Source organism: Plectrocnemia conspersa, unplaced genomic scaffold (genome assembly GCF_051122295.1).
Source record: "Plectrocnemia conspersa isolate PC_06_02 unplaced genomic scaffold, ASM5112229v1 ptg000003l, whole genome shotgun sequence".
In the NCBI taxonomy this organism is placed as follows: Eukaryota; Metazoa; Arthropoda; class Insecta; order Trichoptera; family Polycentropodidae; genus Plectrocnemia; species Plectrocnemia conspersa.
In genome coordinates this window covers 27,863,186-27,879,534 of record NW_028277167.1, presented here as the reverse complement: position 1 = coordinate 27,879,534, position 16,349 = coordinate 27,863,186, and the positions used below count along the sequence as shown (strand labels likewise).

Below are 16,349 nucleotides of genomic sequence, written 5' to 3'. Positions count from 1 at the left end.
AAATTAATTTACGCAATTTAAAAAACGGTATATGAACGAAATTTGCCCTTACGTAAAATTCTGAATTCTAAAATTGATACAAAAATATATTTAGGTGTATTTTACATTATTCTAAATTTTAAAACTATAAAAAAAATAAAGAAACCTCAAATCCATTAAGTCAAAATAGTTTATTATTTAAAAGCTCGAAACCTATATATAGCGAATTATACAGATAAAACAACGCTGTGTGTTTAACCTTTTGAGTAGTGAATTAACTTACACTGATTTGTTTATTTGTTAAAATACACCTAAGAGTTACGTATTTTTCCATAATTTTTATAATTATTTTATATTGCATTTATAATGGATTATATAGAAAAATTAGTGATTTTTATGTTATATATTTTTTTGTATATTATTCGGATTTTGTTGATTTTTTTAGTATTAATTCAGAGGCTTTAAATATATTTTTATTAAATGTTTTTTGTTAAAATCATTTATTTCGCACTACAAAAAATCATTTATCATAAATCAAATTTTAAAAAATATTGCACCCGTACGCATCATAAGATTCCCTATCGATCTCGACATTCTTATTAGAATCCACTACTATTTGCCTCTCAGCCATACACCGTGGGGGTGTTACCCTGCGCTTCACAAGAAATATTCACCATTTTATTTTTATTATATAATAATGCTCTTTTCTTATAATAAATACAAATATTTTATTGCTTTTGGAAACAACAATAGTAGGAACACATTTAATAATGACTATAATAATTATATTTATTCAAAAGATCTTTGAAATTCTGCGCAAAATTAAAAAAATCAGATACATAAGTAGCAAAATTATATAGTGAAATTAGTGGTACTGTAGGTTAATAAAATGTATTCATTTAACAATCCAGAACTGACGCCGATCCCCTAGAAATAAAAGTAGGAGGGGTGTCGCACGCAACGAAGAAAGAGATAAAGCATGCTATTTCGTGTAACGGTACTTCGTCCAGACGACATGAGAATCTTATGAAGCCACCCGTACATGTTAACTATAGCAACACTTTATATCAGAGCCCTCCAAGCCTTTTACTATTTTTGAATTGTGTTATTATCAAGGATATTTAACAAATTTTATTAAATAATAAAAAATATGCTTAACGATAAAATTAATTAATATAAATTTAAAATGAATTAGGTAATAATAAAAAGTATTTAAAAATTAACTCTTATAGTAATTTTAATGAAAAATATTACAATCAATTATTTGTAAACATATTTGTAACAACAGTTTTTAACCCTTTAAACGGCAGCGACTTTTTTGTGAGTCACCTGTTATTTCTTTTCGTGCGTATCTTTTTCTAAAAATAAGTATGAAATACTTGATTTAGTGATAAATTAAGCTAGTACAGTTATCTTAAATTAATAAAAAAATGTGAATAATTCGTTCACTTTTTTTAAAAATTATTTTTTTTTAAAATAATATTTGACAATCACTGGCGTTTAAGTGGTTAAACCACTGAAGCGTAAAAATATGTTATTACTATTTAGTGTTTAATATTATAAAACAATCAGAAATAATATTTTAATAATCCACGGTTTTAGTTATTCTGTAATAATAATATTACGTATACGCTGAAACAAATTGAAAGGTTTGTTTTTGACAGAATGATGCAAAATACAAAGTTTAACTATAATTGGATCAACATGTAGATTGACATTAGTTTTTTTTTAATTTCATAAAAGTATAATTAAAGCTTCTAAGAATAGAATATAGTAAAACAAATATTCTAGAGAAAATTATTAAATGCCTTAATAGTCTTGCGTTGTGGTTACATTCATCCGGATGGAAGAATATTATAAGAAAAATCAAAACTTTTATGGCATGATCTTTTCTTTAATTTTATCATTAAGTTAATTTTGACGGTGACTAGACCCATGCGTTTATTTGTCTCTTAGTCGATTTACCATCATTAGAAGTACTTCATACTGTACTTTTACATTTTCGAATTTTTCCTACTAAAACTGAACATCGATTCTCAAAATTGAGATATAATTCATTTAGTAGTTAACACCGTTCAATTAGCATAAAACAAATTCCGAACGTGACGTACGTATAAGCACGACACGCGAATAAATCGCGGCTAGCTCACAAACAGACATTGTTCAAAAACGACGCGATGTCACGTTGCCAGACAATGGGTCGTTTCAGTCGTTTTTTTATCCAACACATCACATTCGTTATATCACACACACACCACCATCCTTCGTAATAATCACCGCAATTATTATCATAATCGGTCGTCGGCTGAGCTACACCTGTACGTCTGCGTGCGAACAAACCAATAAAGCAAAAACAATGTCGGCGGCAGGACAATCGGCCATAAATAAGGACGAAAATCATCAACGGGTCATAAAATAAATAACCCGGCCTCAACCCCATAATACACACACCAGAGCCGAACAACGAGTTTTTGTCAGCCGGTGCGATGCATTCGGTGTGTGTGCGAATTGTATTGGCCTGGATTTATGCGACAAGAGAAGAGTGGACCGACGCATATATACGTCACACTGGTGTGATTGTTTGTTATTTGATACTGTTGTCGTACTAGAAAATAAATTTTAATTTGCTACAATATACTTGAATGTATATAAATATTAATCTTAATGGCAATTAATTACCTCCGTCATTGGATTAATAAAGGCGAAAGCGATGAATGCAGACCGGTTAAATTTATTAACTGATTCCGTCAAAGGCGACCGAGTCTCTTCACTTCGCCACCCCCGAAGGATAAGCTTTTCCGTCAACCCCCGGCCAACCCCTTCTTCTTCTTCTTCTTCTTCCTTCCTTCCTCGGGGCTTCCTCGGTCTCGCTTCGGAGTCAATAGGGTTTTCCTTTCCCCCGTTCCACCCTGCCAGACACGTCTGCTTCTCAGCCGACTGAGTAAATTAATTGACGAGATGTCACATTTAATTACGTACATCATTAGGATTAGGTGTAGGACTTGGTTTCGGCGGTGCTTTGAAAACCATCCTGCGGATACAGGGTGACGTTGGAGTGTTTTGTTTGACGAATTAATCGGGTTGAATAGAATTATTCTATATAAGCATTTAATCAAAATTGTTACACGAAATGAGATCTAAAATTATGTTATAACACAAAACTCAGCTTGCCTTTAAAGTAAACCATTTGTATTATATCTGTTGAAAAATCAACAGAAAATACATAAAAGTTTATAAATTATTAGAGAGCTTTATGAAAAAATATTTATTAAATACATACTAGCACTATACATATGTAGACATTGGTTCGAAATTATCTGACTCTACAAATCATAAATTCTTAAATTCCTCATACCTTATATTAGGCAATCTTATTGACAAAGTCTAAATAAATTTTGATATCGATATAGCGTTTTACAAATGACATAAATAACAATTAGCTTGCATATTTTAAATTTATGAAAATTTTAATATTATTTTATATTTAAGAAATGCCCAAAGATCGAATATTTTACTTGAATTAGTTCATTATCATTATGGGGCTAACAATTTTTACGTTTTTATTATTGCTATAATTTTTTTTATATATAAACACGTTATGGTATACTAAATAAAAGCTCTAATATTTTTAATTTACTAAAAAAGTAATATTCCCAAAAATTCAAGAAATTTTTTTTTTTTAATTTAAATAAAAACATTTAAGCTCATTGTTTATCTTTTTATTGTTAGTATTTAAAGTAAATAAAATAGTTAATTTAAAAGTAACTTAAAAATAACATAAATCCCAGTTTCATAAAATATTTAAAGCAAATGTTGTAAAATATATACTTTTAATTTATTTCAAAATGTTAAACGTTTTTCATAATTTTTTTTAATAAGACCTTTAACTTTGTGGTTTATCTATTCTATGTTTACAATATACATACAGTATATTAAATCGCAAAATTGCACATTTAAATATAGCCCAAAAAAAAGGATTTTCTTATTTTTTACATACATTCTAAAAAATCTGTTAAGAAGGCAATGCTAACTTTTGAAATATTTATATAAAATATTCTATAAAAAATCATATTATTATTAAAAATACTTGTAAGTTAAATATTTTTTAATTAAATGTTGAATGTTAGTAAGCATGCTTAGAATATAACCAGAGCATTTTAATGTTTCCTTTTTAATTTTGCCTTTTTTTAGATGTCGTTAAAAGTTTAAAAAAAATGTATTATAGTTCATAAAAGCCTTTAAGCATAATGTTTATATTTTTATCGGCACATAATATTTATTATGAGAAGAAAGCCTCAAAAATGCAAATTTAAGAATTGCACAAAGTTTATCCTATTCTATATAATATTTAATTTAAATTATTTATTCATGTTTATCTCATGAACTTATTGATTAAATTAATATAATAAAATAAGTTTACTAATTTTTGTTAATTAAACTTTTTGCCTATCGTGTGGGATCTTAATATAATACAATAGCTTATTTTAAAATGTGAAGAAAGTTCTTAAGTAAGGCATTTAATAGTAGCCCTATGAAATTAAGCTTTTAAGCTTGTTGTTTATATATTAAATGTTACATGATATTTAACTTAAATATAAGAAAATCTTTAAAATAGCGCATTTTAAAGTTGCATAAAGTTCATAATTTTTTCCTAAAATATTAATTTTATGTTCATTGTTTATGAATCACTAATACAAATTTAAGGCTTATTGTCTGTACCTTCAAGGTTTACATAATATTTATAATATAAAGAAAGCCTCGAAATTATGCATTTAAAAGCCACAACAAAATATATTTAAAAATATTTTTTATTTTTATCAATGTTTTGGAACAATATGATTGGTAATGAAACTTTAAAACATTTATGTAATTCCTTAAATGCTTACACTGTATTTAAAATAAAAGGAAAATAAGTTTATCTTCTTTTTAAAGATATTCAACTTAAATGATTTATTAATGTTTATTAATCTATTAAAAAAACATTGTTAAATTGTTTATAAAACTTTTAAGCTTATTCCTTATTTTAAATTTATTTTAATTTTCCTTAATTATTTCTTTACTGTATGAATGTTTTCAAAAAACTTCGTACATCGTACAAACCATTAAACCCATTGTTTATTTTTTCAATATTAACATACAATTTAAAATATTAAGAAAATCTCAAAATAATACATTGAAAAGTCATACTGAGTTTATCTTAGTTTCTTAAAATATATAACTTAAATTATTTCTTCATTTTTATAAATATTTTAGAAAAAATGCAGTAAATTAATGATTGTAAATAAAACCTTTACACTCATGGTTTTTCTGTTTATTGTTGACATTTTTTTTAACGTAAAGTAAACATCAAAATGGCGCATATAAAGCAGCATTTCGTAATTTCCTTATATATTTCATTTAAATTTTATTTTTGAGAACAAATAATTTATTATTGTTATTAAAAATAAAATCTTTAGACTAATATTTTTTTAATATAAAGAAAACTATAAATGCCGTTTTTAGAAGTTGCCCTAAGATGAAATATGTTTTAATTACCAAAAATATGTTTTTTTTTTCATCTTGCCAATAACATTTTTTAATTTAAAATTACTTTTATATTAGTTTTTACCAAAAATTTAAATTATGAAAAAAATTATATATGTATACTATATACATGAAATCAAACATTTTTGCAACGATTTAAAAAATAAAATCTAATTTAGGAGATCTGTCTAATCGCATATTGATAAAGTTTTGTATATTAATATCTTAATTTTAAGTTTAATTCTAAGTTAAGGCTCTTTATAATTTATATTAAAATATATAGAAGTATTTCTGGCCTCCCTTTCGCAGGACCATCGGCGCCGACGGGACCATCCCCAAGTGACTGGCCCGAGTTCCCTCGTCACCGGCGGCAAAACAACCCCCAAAACCCACCCCTAACACCCACGTGACAATTTGTCACTCAGTCAATCTGTCGCTCGACGCAACTGCCTCTCCGACGACTGCTTCATTCACTTCCACCGACATAGCGGGTTGACTTCATTTTTTAGACATTACCCCGCGACACGGGGAATCCCTGTCGATCTTTCATTCATGTTTATAAACCGATTTACAACCCTCGATCAACCACGCGAACTTCGTATAATGAGGGGTTAGACAACAATATTTGATGCATTAATTTCTATCAAAATTTGTACCTAAAATCTGGATTGAGATATCTTTCTTGTTGCTCCCTTCCTTGCATAAGTATATATGATATTCAAAACATATTTTAGAAAAAATATAAATATAAATAATTCGTTTATTAAAAAATAAAACGCAGTTGGCAACACAATTACTTCTTATCTGATTCCATCTTTAGCCACCGAAAACTTGTTATTTTGCATATGGTTTAAGCATCGACAATGCATTCCTTAGTTTATGCATATTTTTGGGTTATATCATTAGTCGTTTTTTATTGAGAGTCAATTAATAATTATCATCAGATGTATGTAATATATGTAACATATGTACAAATTTATTTTTCTTAAGATGTTCCGGAAACATTTTTTTAAATAATCTTTTCTTTATTTTTGCAATTATTTACAGCGAAGTTTAAAAAGTCATATATTGTGTGTAACGTTCTTTAATTAAGATTAAGATCAATACAAAAACCTTGCTACTTGTTGAACACCCCCGACATAATGAGATTTCGCAACTATAGCGCTATGAAGTTATTTAGCGTAATTATATCCTCTGAGCAATTGCAAACAATGATATTACACGCTCGGCAGACTTTCTTACAATATTAGTTAATTAAACTTAATGAAATTTTATACTATCGTAATTAAGTCGTTTGACTGAAATTAATATGAACGACTTATTCAATTATTTAAGGAATTTTATTCTGGCGCTCACTGTATTTTTTTCGATTATATATTATAAATAATAGCTTTTGTGATTTTTTCTCGCGTGACTTCCAACGTCCAGTGTGGATTTTCTACGACTATATAAAAAATGATTTCGTATCATGGAAGGATCAAAACGAAACGCATGGATGAATAAGGACATTTTTCAGAAACGACTCATAAACCAATACGTGTAAAAATAGTATAAAATAATAATTTTTATAATAAATCAGTAAGACATTGATAAAAATAATTGCATTAAATCAGTCACTGGATTAATAATACTATTTTTGGGAGCAATTATTTAAAATCAGAATAGAAATTAAATATAAGTTTTTTTATATATTTTAAAAGAAATATGACACATTTTAGCAGTCCATGTAGCAGTTAAAAAATATCAAAGTCAGTTTAAAAATAAACCAAACTCCACATTTTACAAAAAAAAATTCACTGCATTTTATATAGGTACAATACTTAGTATTTCTTTTGACAAAAGTGTATTTAACATTGTGTTTTATTAGCCAAAAATATTTGTTTCATTTGTAGTTCTTCTCTACTATCGATTATTTATGATCTGAACCATCTTATTAGTAAGTCAAAGTACCTTTTCAGGTCTTTGGCTGCCCAAAGAACTTCATCATCATTCATAGGCATATGTTTCATAACCAAAGACATCATAAAAAGTTCAAATTTTGGACCTCGATCTTTCGTTTTACTGTTAAAACTGTTCCATAGCTCACAAAAATTTGTAAATTAATGTAGGGTTTTATTAATATTAATACTTTCTTTATTTTTCTTTTAGTTTCAAGATTTAATTTTATTTTTAATTTCACTGACAATATCAGTTGCAATCGCTTTTGTACTTTCCATTTTTTAAATATATTTGTTAATCAATTTGAGTTGCCCTTGCACAAACCACAATAATTTTCAAAGAACATTTTTAATATCAGTGGACAGTGTTCTTGTATAATAAAATATGATCATTGTCTCTCAAATATTTCAAGTAAAGAATCATTTTATACTCCACATCTACATATTCACAAAACGTTTTTAGTTGTGTGACTTCGACCGTATAAATATAGTAATATTTATAAATTTTGACCACTAAAGCTTCTATTTCAGAAGAAAGAACATCAACTACAATTTAAAGACTGTTGTAAATTATATAAGCACCGCAACTAATTCGCACTATATTTATTTCGGTTTCTTTTTCAATAGACTGTAAATGTTGTTTTTTCTCTCCGTTTTACACCCACAAGATTTGTATTGCAATCATCTCTACAAAATCTGATATTTTTTATGCTATATTATGTGTTTTGATAACTGACCTTAAATGGTTTGTCTGTATTTTGACAAAAGTCTGAAAATTTTCCTTTTAATTCACAATTTGTTGGAAAATACCGCACATCACATGACACATTTTTAACTTATTTTCATTGGAAGTAGCAATTGATATAGTCAAAAAATTTTCACATCACATTAACAATGACAACTTTACATTTTATTCTAGCTAATCTTAACTTTGGTCCAAAAAGCTTTGATTATCCTGACGAACAATTGACAAACTTAAAGCTGAAATTATGAATAGCAATATTAAATGGAAAAGTTGCTTCTTTAGCAGCTATTAAAAATTTTTTGTCACTTGTATCAGCACCTTCAAATATTAAGATAATTTTGATGAGGTTACAAGAACACTGTTCATATTTTAAGGTTCTCTAACCTAAAGGGGTGTGACTTTGCAGCCAAAAAGACGCCGGTGGAAACTGGTAATAATTTATTAGTTGAATTTGCATATTGCGATTTACTATGATGGGTGAGATCGTTTTCTCCGAGTGATGGTAGAGAAGCTGGCGGAGGGATGATGTCAGTGAAAGATCCTCAGAGGTCTTGTGGGTGAGGCAGCGATGGTATAGTGGAGTTTGATACCTCTGTGCAGTCCATGAACGTATGGTCCTCGGGCCATATCTCTGCGTATCTCCTGTCGAACCGTGTCCACTCTTTTCTCATTGAAAACTAGCCTTAAGTATTAGAGAGTGCAAAGCTTACTGACAAATCACAATAATGCAGCGATCATCCAGACAATTATCACAATGGAAATATGTATACGCCTCTAAAAAGTGACAAAATTCTGATGGACATCTTTTTAAGGTAGAATTATACAACGGGTACATTTTGTCTTTACGGTGCTTTTTGTCTTCCAATGACCGTTTCGCAACAAATAAATATTTTTTCAATGCATCGGAGAATAATTGCGTGTTATTTATGTGAACTATTTTTTTAGACGTAACGAGGGCTTTTGCGTGGTCTTATCCTTTACCTTCTATTGTCTAATTCATCGATATTATTACGAATGATCACCCTTTAAAAGTTAATGTTACATATTATTATGTTAATATATAACATCCTGAAACATTTTGACATATACATATCAAAAACTTTACAGTAAATAACTCATTTTTCATAACAACATTTTGAATTAGATTCTTTCGAAACATGTGTTTGTTAAATTAGAACCGTATATTCTCAACGTTTCTGTACTTAAAGTTTACAGTTAACTCTAAAGTACATATACATTTATAATTATTATTAGCATTACAATAATATGCTTATTAAAAATTTCAAATCAAACAAAGTGATCCTAGATGTTTCTTTTTATTGGGTATATTAAAAAAATAACACAAAATTCAATTAGGCGAAATTTATCGAATTCATTACCGCAAAAGCCGCATTTGCATCCGGAAAAACACTCCGGAGGCGTCTTAACCCTTATAGCGCCGGAGAGATAACGCAGGCGGAGAGAGAGAGAGAAAGCGCTTATGAATTCATAGCTAACGTTTTCTGTTTTGAATCGAAATAAAAAAGCGGCGATTATGCAACGTACGCGCGGCAATTACGTAGCGCCGAACGAGTTACGATTACGGTAACGGCCGGTCGCTTATTTTTATTATTTCGGCTGCAATATAAGACGGGCGTCGCTGATAACGGTGGGGGTTGAAAATTCACGCGGTGGGTTGGGGGTAGCAGTTAGCCCGCGGGGATGGCCCCGGCACATTAAAACCGTAATGTTAATTCACTTGTATTTATTCTCGCAGCTGCCGGATGGACACTTAAAAATAACGATATTGCCCACCCCGTGGCCGTTAGAGCGATAACCCGCTTTGTTGGGCTAGGCACTGCAGCAGAGGCAGCAGAATCCAGGGCCGGACTAGAAAAAGGCGATTATTCATAGAGGGTGGTGAAAAAACGATGGCGTCGATTTGCTTCATCTCATTGATTCTATGAAATGTTTTTCTTGATGGCTGGTATAACGAAATTCATTAGGTTTCGCACACGAAAAGATTCGATTGACTTACTGAGGTCAAATCCCCTCAATTGATTTTAATATCATTTATATATAATAATATGTATTTATTTTATTGCAATTGATCCCTTTAATTATTTTAAAAATCTGTTGTTGAATATGATCGGCATTGCATAAAAGAGTAATTAACAATCTCTAGAATGCCACAGGGATTAATTCTTAGTCCAGTGCTGTTTCCCATGTTCACGCGGTTTCGTCCGGAATATATGCAAATTAATTTTATTTATCATTTTATTACAAATTTATTTCATTGACGTATTTCAGTAGGACGTAAACAAAAAGTATAGTGTATTGAGCGGTTTCATTGGCGCGTCTTTAATAAATACAAGTTTAAAGTTAAAAATAAGCAGAATGACATGTGCAATATATCACGTTTCTTTGGGAGGAGTTTTGTGACAGACAGACAGACATATTTTATGCATTTTCTGTTTTATAGTATGCATAAACACAACAGTTGTTTATTGGAGTTCTTAATCCTTACTAAATTATTAAACTCTACACTTTTATTGTCTACTTAGTGAAGCTTTATGTAAAAGACATTTGTGTATAAACAAAGTTTTCAGTGCATATATATTATAAGTTGTCACTCTTACAACTAGGCGGAAATATTTGCTTCAATTTTTAGATATATTTTAATTCTGAGTACAACAAATATTGTATTTTAATTCACAATATTACGGTCGGCTATTTTTGCGTAATATTTTGACAGTAATGGTAATAAAAATAATAATAAATGTGTATATTGCAATCTTTACGTTTGCAAGATATTTTTATATGCTTAATTAACAAAATGTGTGATGCTCAAAATCGCGTGAATGAGTTGATCACAAAGTTTTGCTATCACGCGAAAACGCGTGAACGGACCATAATGTTAATATATTTTTTTTTTAAAACAGTTTTTTATATATGATAAAAAAGCTTGTTTTTCAATATGTTTTGGTAGTATCTCAGCTAAGTTTATTAGCCAGTCTGATCCGCCATTTTGATTTAAAATGGTGGCCATTCAAATTATTAAAAAAATTGTAGCTCTGTTACAAAAAATTTAGGAAAGTAAAGATAAATATCATTTAAGATAAAATTTTATTTTGTATTAAATACACAATATATATATATAATATATATATATATATATATATATATATATATATATATATATATATATATATATATATATATATATATATATATATATATATATATATATATATATATATATATATATATATATATATATATATATATATATATATATATATATATATATATATATATATATATATATATATATATATATATATATATATATATATATATATATATATATATATATATATATATATATATATATATATATATATATATATATATATATATATATATATATATATATATATATATATATATATATATATATATATATATATATATATATATAAATATATATTGTTAATATTTTGACGGAATTTGGTAGTCAAACTGTTCCGCAATCTTGTTTCAAAATGGCGAATAATTAATAAGTGAAAAATTATAACCCTTTGAGTAGTAAGTTAATTAATACACATTTGTTAATTTGTTAGTATCAACCTAGGAGTGAGTAAATTTTATGAATACTTTAATAATTATTTCTGTTATTATTATTTTTTATTGCATTTATAGTTAATTATAGAACAAATCAGTGATTCTCAACGTTTTATTGCTTTGATTTATTTTACTTCTTTTTTGTATTAGTTTGTCAAAATAATATATTTTAACACTTTTCGATTATGAATTTTCGTTTATTGATTTTACATATTATTCGGTTTTTGTGGATTTTTTATATCAATTCAGAGGCTTTAAATAATACAAATTTAAAGCTTTTTATTTATTATTTTTTATATTTATGTGCATATATACATATATGTATATATGTATGTTAAAAATAATAGAAAAGTTAAGGAATATTCTACTGGGTAAATTCCAACGTGTTATTATTTTTTCTTTGTTCTTGTTAAATAAGGATAAGAGAAAAAAATGGCTACAAAAATCAGTTGTTGGTAATAGACTAGTAATAAATTAGAAAAAAATTCGGTTAAATATATAAATATATAACTAGCTGGGGAACTCAAAACAGTGAAAGATTGACCACTGAACGTGTCCGGCGATACCGCTTAAAAGGTTAAAATAATCTTAAAAAAAATATTGATTTTTTATATAGATTTAAGGAGCAAGCACTAAAAATAACCTTGACATTTTATTGAACTTGACGTGCTTTTTATGTTTTGGCTATTAAACTATTTTTTCTATGTCTTAAACATACATCAAAGTTATGATTTTCTGTCACAATTTTTGGTCGTCAGCGACTTAACCTTCTTTTACAAACCTGTTTTGTTAAAAATTTGTTCACAAAAAACAACAGTTTTTTAATAAAAAAAATTGCTTGAAAATGTCAGTTAAAACTGCTTTGCATAATTTTTATGATATATCAATATATTTAGTTTTTTTAGAATTATAAATGGACGATTTACATGTCTTCACAGACTCCTCAAAAAGTTTATACCATTCATAAACATATTATTTAGAAATAAATTTTTTGTTAAAAGTATTTTTTATTATTTGCATCACTTCACTGTATTTTATTTTTAATACCAAATTTTTATATATTTTATTTTTAATACCATAGTCCATGATTTTCGAAATAAATAAATCGTGGAGTGTGACAAAATGCGTTGTCCTTACTTGGATGTCAAACACAAACTATGCGTATTACAGGTAGTAGTTTAATTGTTTTTGTTTCTGGTGTTTTTGCGCATTTTTCCAAGTAGTAACTAAATATCTAGATCGTTTTAGCATGTATCCAAATTGTCTAATGCCTTACGATTTTTGATATGAATTTGATATGAATTAAAATAATATGCCTAAATATATGGAAACTTTTATTTAAGTTACACGTTTTTACTTATTAACCTAGCATCTAAAATTATGAAATGCACATTAAAAAAAATGTTCATCTCTCCGATTTGTGTCCGTGTCCGTATCCAGCTTTGGGTCCGCGGCCGTCTTGGAGCGTCATCCCGTGACACGTGACCGTAAAAGCTTTCAGGTCGATTCCCAGAGGTTCGAGCCGAGTTTATGAGCTTACCTCGGTGACTTTGAATTGTAATACCGACAGACATCACAAGCACTCAGTGTTGCCAACTATCCGGGGCCGACACGCCGGAGTCCGGGGACGGACAGGGACCGGCTAAAAAGCAGGCAGGGGTAATCCTCGTCACGCTGTCGACTTACTTTTGCTCCTCTGTCGATGCTCTGCGGAAAATTCGCGCAGGAGATAAGATCGGATCGGATCTGCTGATTAAATCTAAATTGCGAAGCGGGTGTTCCGAGGAAAACATATTTTATTATACGAAGAAAAAAAATAAGGTTTTACGCGAATTTGTGATTTAATGATTAAATCTACATTATGTAGAATAGATATATTCTGTAATACAATTTCAAAAAATTATTATATTTGTACTTAAATATTTAGATATCAATATCAAAAACCTCAATCTCCCCCTTACCCCTAAACTTTTCCATCATCCCACGCAACTGACCATCGAGTTCCATCAAAAACATTATAATCCCACCATTCGAAAATACGACTGGGTAGACGTACCACTATAAAATCTTATCACAGTCCAGTTCCGCCGCCGCTGCAGCCGGATCACTCGAAGAAGGGTGGTCTCGTGTCCTCGAGGGGGATGGCCAGACCGAGGGGGTGGCCAGCCTGCCCATAAGAGAACTCTGAGGGAGAATACACGGCAATTTAATTCCGTCCACGTTCTAATAATGACCGTCATAATTCGTTCAAAGTGTCCGGCTGGGTTATATCCCCTACACCCTTTACTCTCTTCCGTCCACCTCGACAACCCCTTGTTACCACCGTCTCCTTCCTGCGACACTTTACATACACACACATGCATCGATTCGCTGGATGGTGTGAGCGAAACCGCCGCAGATTTAAAGTTTAACTAGATGCGTCAGTTAAACCTCGCGGCTTAGCCATATACAACGAAAGTTAAACCCCTATGCTTGACCTCTGCGGCATGATATTAGTGGCTGTTTTACCTTTAAAGATGCGTATTATTATGTTGTGGTATTAAATATGATGCAATATATTAATTTTAATAATATTATTAGATCTGGCAAAGAAACACTAAGAGTAAGATTGTCGCATAAGTCTGAAAAATACTGTTTTAAATCAAATTTAAAAGTGTCACTAAAAACATGACTTAGATGCTTAAAGAATTTTTTTTCAATAAAAATACCATTAAGACCTTAGTCTTAGTTATGTGATTAATATATATTTATAAAAAAATATAATGTCTAAACCTTTTTTACATATTTTTTTCTTAGTAGAAAAATATGTGTTTAAGTTCTAGATATATTTTAAATTTTCGTGTATTTTCTTCTTATAATTTTAATAATTTTTTAAACTCGACAATATTATATTTTACTTTTAATTTTTATGTTTAATAAAAGGTGTATAAAAATACTCTTCAAGTAAATATTTTTTATTTATTTTTTTATTACAAACATTGAAAAATCGTTTATCTTGAACTCTCCACAATTTATGTGTTACTTAGATATTTCTTGATCGCTATTTTTTATTATCGTTTCTTAATCAATTATATAAAGCATTTTTACCCTTGATTACAAAATATTGCCTTAAATATTTATTTTCCAAAAACAATACATTTACACAGAATGCTTTGTTTAAGTAAATTTTATTATTAAGGTTTATATTTATTATTTATAAGGCAGAGTGCAAACGAAAATCACTAGATCCTTAAATATTTTGTGTAGCTGATTTTTACTACTTTCGATTTAGGTGTGCTAAAAAATAATTTTTCACATCCTCCGTTCATGAAACAATTTATAAAGGCATTTTAGTACACAATAACAAGATTTGCGCCTGATTTTAAATACAGGTTTTTGTATTGTATTAATATTTTAGTATTTTTAAATAAAAACTGTCTAACTGAAAATAATATTGAAAGCCAAAATAATTCATTAATTTAAAAAATCGTTAAATCTAATTTTAACATTACCTTTTTAATATAAATAAAGACCACTACTAATAAAATGTTCACAATCAGCATATGTAAGTGAGGATTATTTGTTATTGAAAAAAAATCGAGTTGCCAATTCACAACTTTATTTATAAGGTGTACCAAAAAATTATATTTTTTCTTCGTTATTAAAAGGTTATATGAAGGTATTGCAATTAGACGAAAAATTCTGTAATAATTAAATTACAATGTTTTCGAATAGCAAAACAGGATTTCATCTAAAAAATAAGCTGAAATACAGAAGTTTTCACTGAACCAGTATTTTCAAATTAAAAAACTGTAATACTATACATTATTGAAAGCCAATATAATCGTATGAATAAAAAAATCGTAAATGTAATTTTAATGAATAAGTGAGTTAAAACCTTTTAATACAAATAAATTCCACTACCATTAAAATGTCAACAATCAGCTAGTGTAAATAATGTTCACCTGAATTTAAACGATTTTGTGTAGCCAATTCACTACTTTGTATATTAAGTGTGACAAAAAATTATATTTAACATCCTCCGTTCATAAAAAAGTTATCTAAAGACATTGCATTATACAAAAAAATCTTAAATATTACAACTACAATATTTGCAAATGGCAGAGAATAAAATAAATTAAAATAATAATGATTTTAGTGAGTCAATACTATTTTTTTTAATATTTATAAATTAAAATTTCGTATTATTACATAATATTTAAAGCCCAAATATTTTTTTATTTTTAAATAACGTTTTTTAAATAGGCGAATAAAAAATTGTAAATGTAATTTGTATGAGTTTAGTGATTAATACATATTTAACACAAATAAATTACTACCTTTAAAATGTCAATGATGAGCAAGAAAATACAAGAATCACTGGTTTTTAAAATATTTCGTGCTGTTAATATACTACTTTGTGCTTAAAAATGATATTTTAAATTTTCCATTTATAAAATATTATTGAAATGTGTTTTAATTATACAAAAACTCAAAGCGTAAATTTATCTGAATAATACACTTAAATACAAGTGTTTTTATTAAATCAATATCAGTATTTCGGTATTTAAAAATTGTCTAAA

General features: G+C 28.1%; 1 protein-coding gene across 2 annotated transcripts in view; it reads left to right on the top strand.

The window, feature by feature from the left end:
• Window positions 1-16,349, top strand: part of LOC148237161 (protein tiptop-like) — a 490,960-nt gene that overhangs the window by 406,245 nt on the left and 68,366 nt on the right. The window lies entirely within an intron of this gene.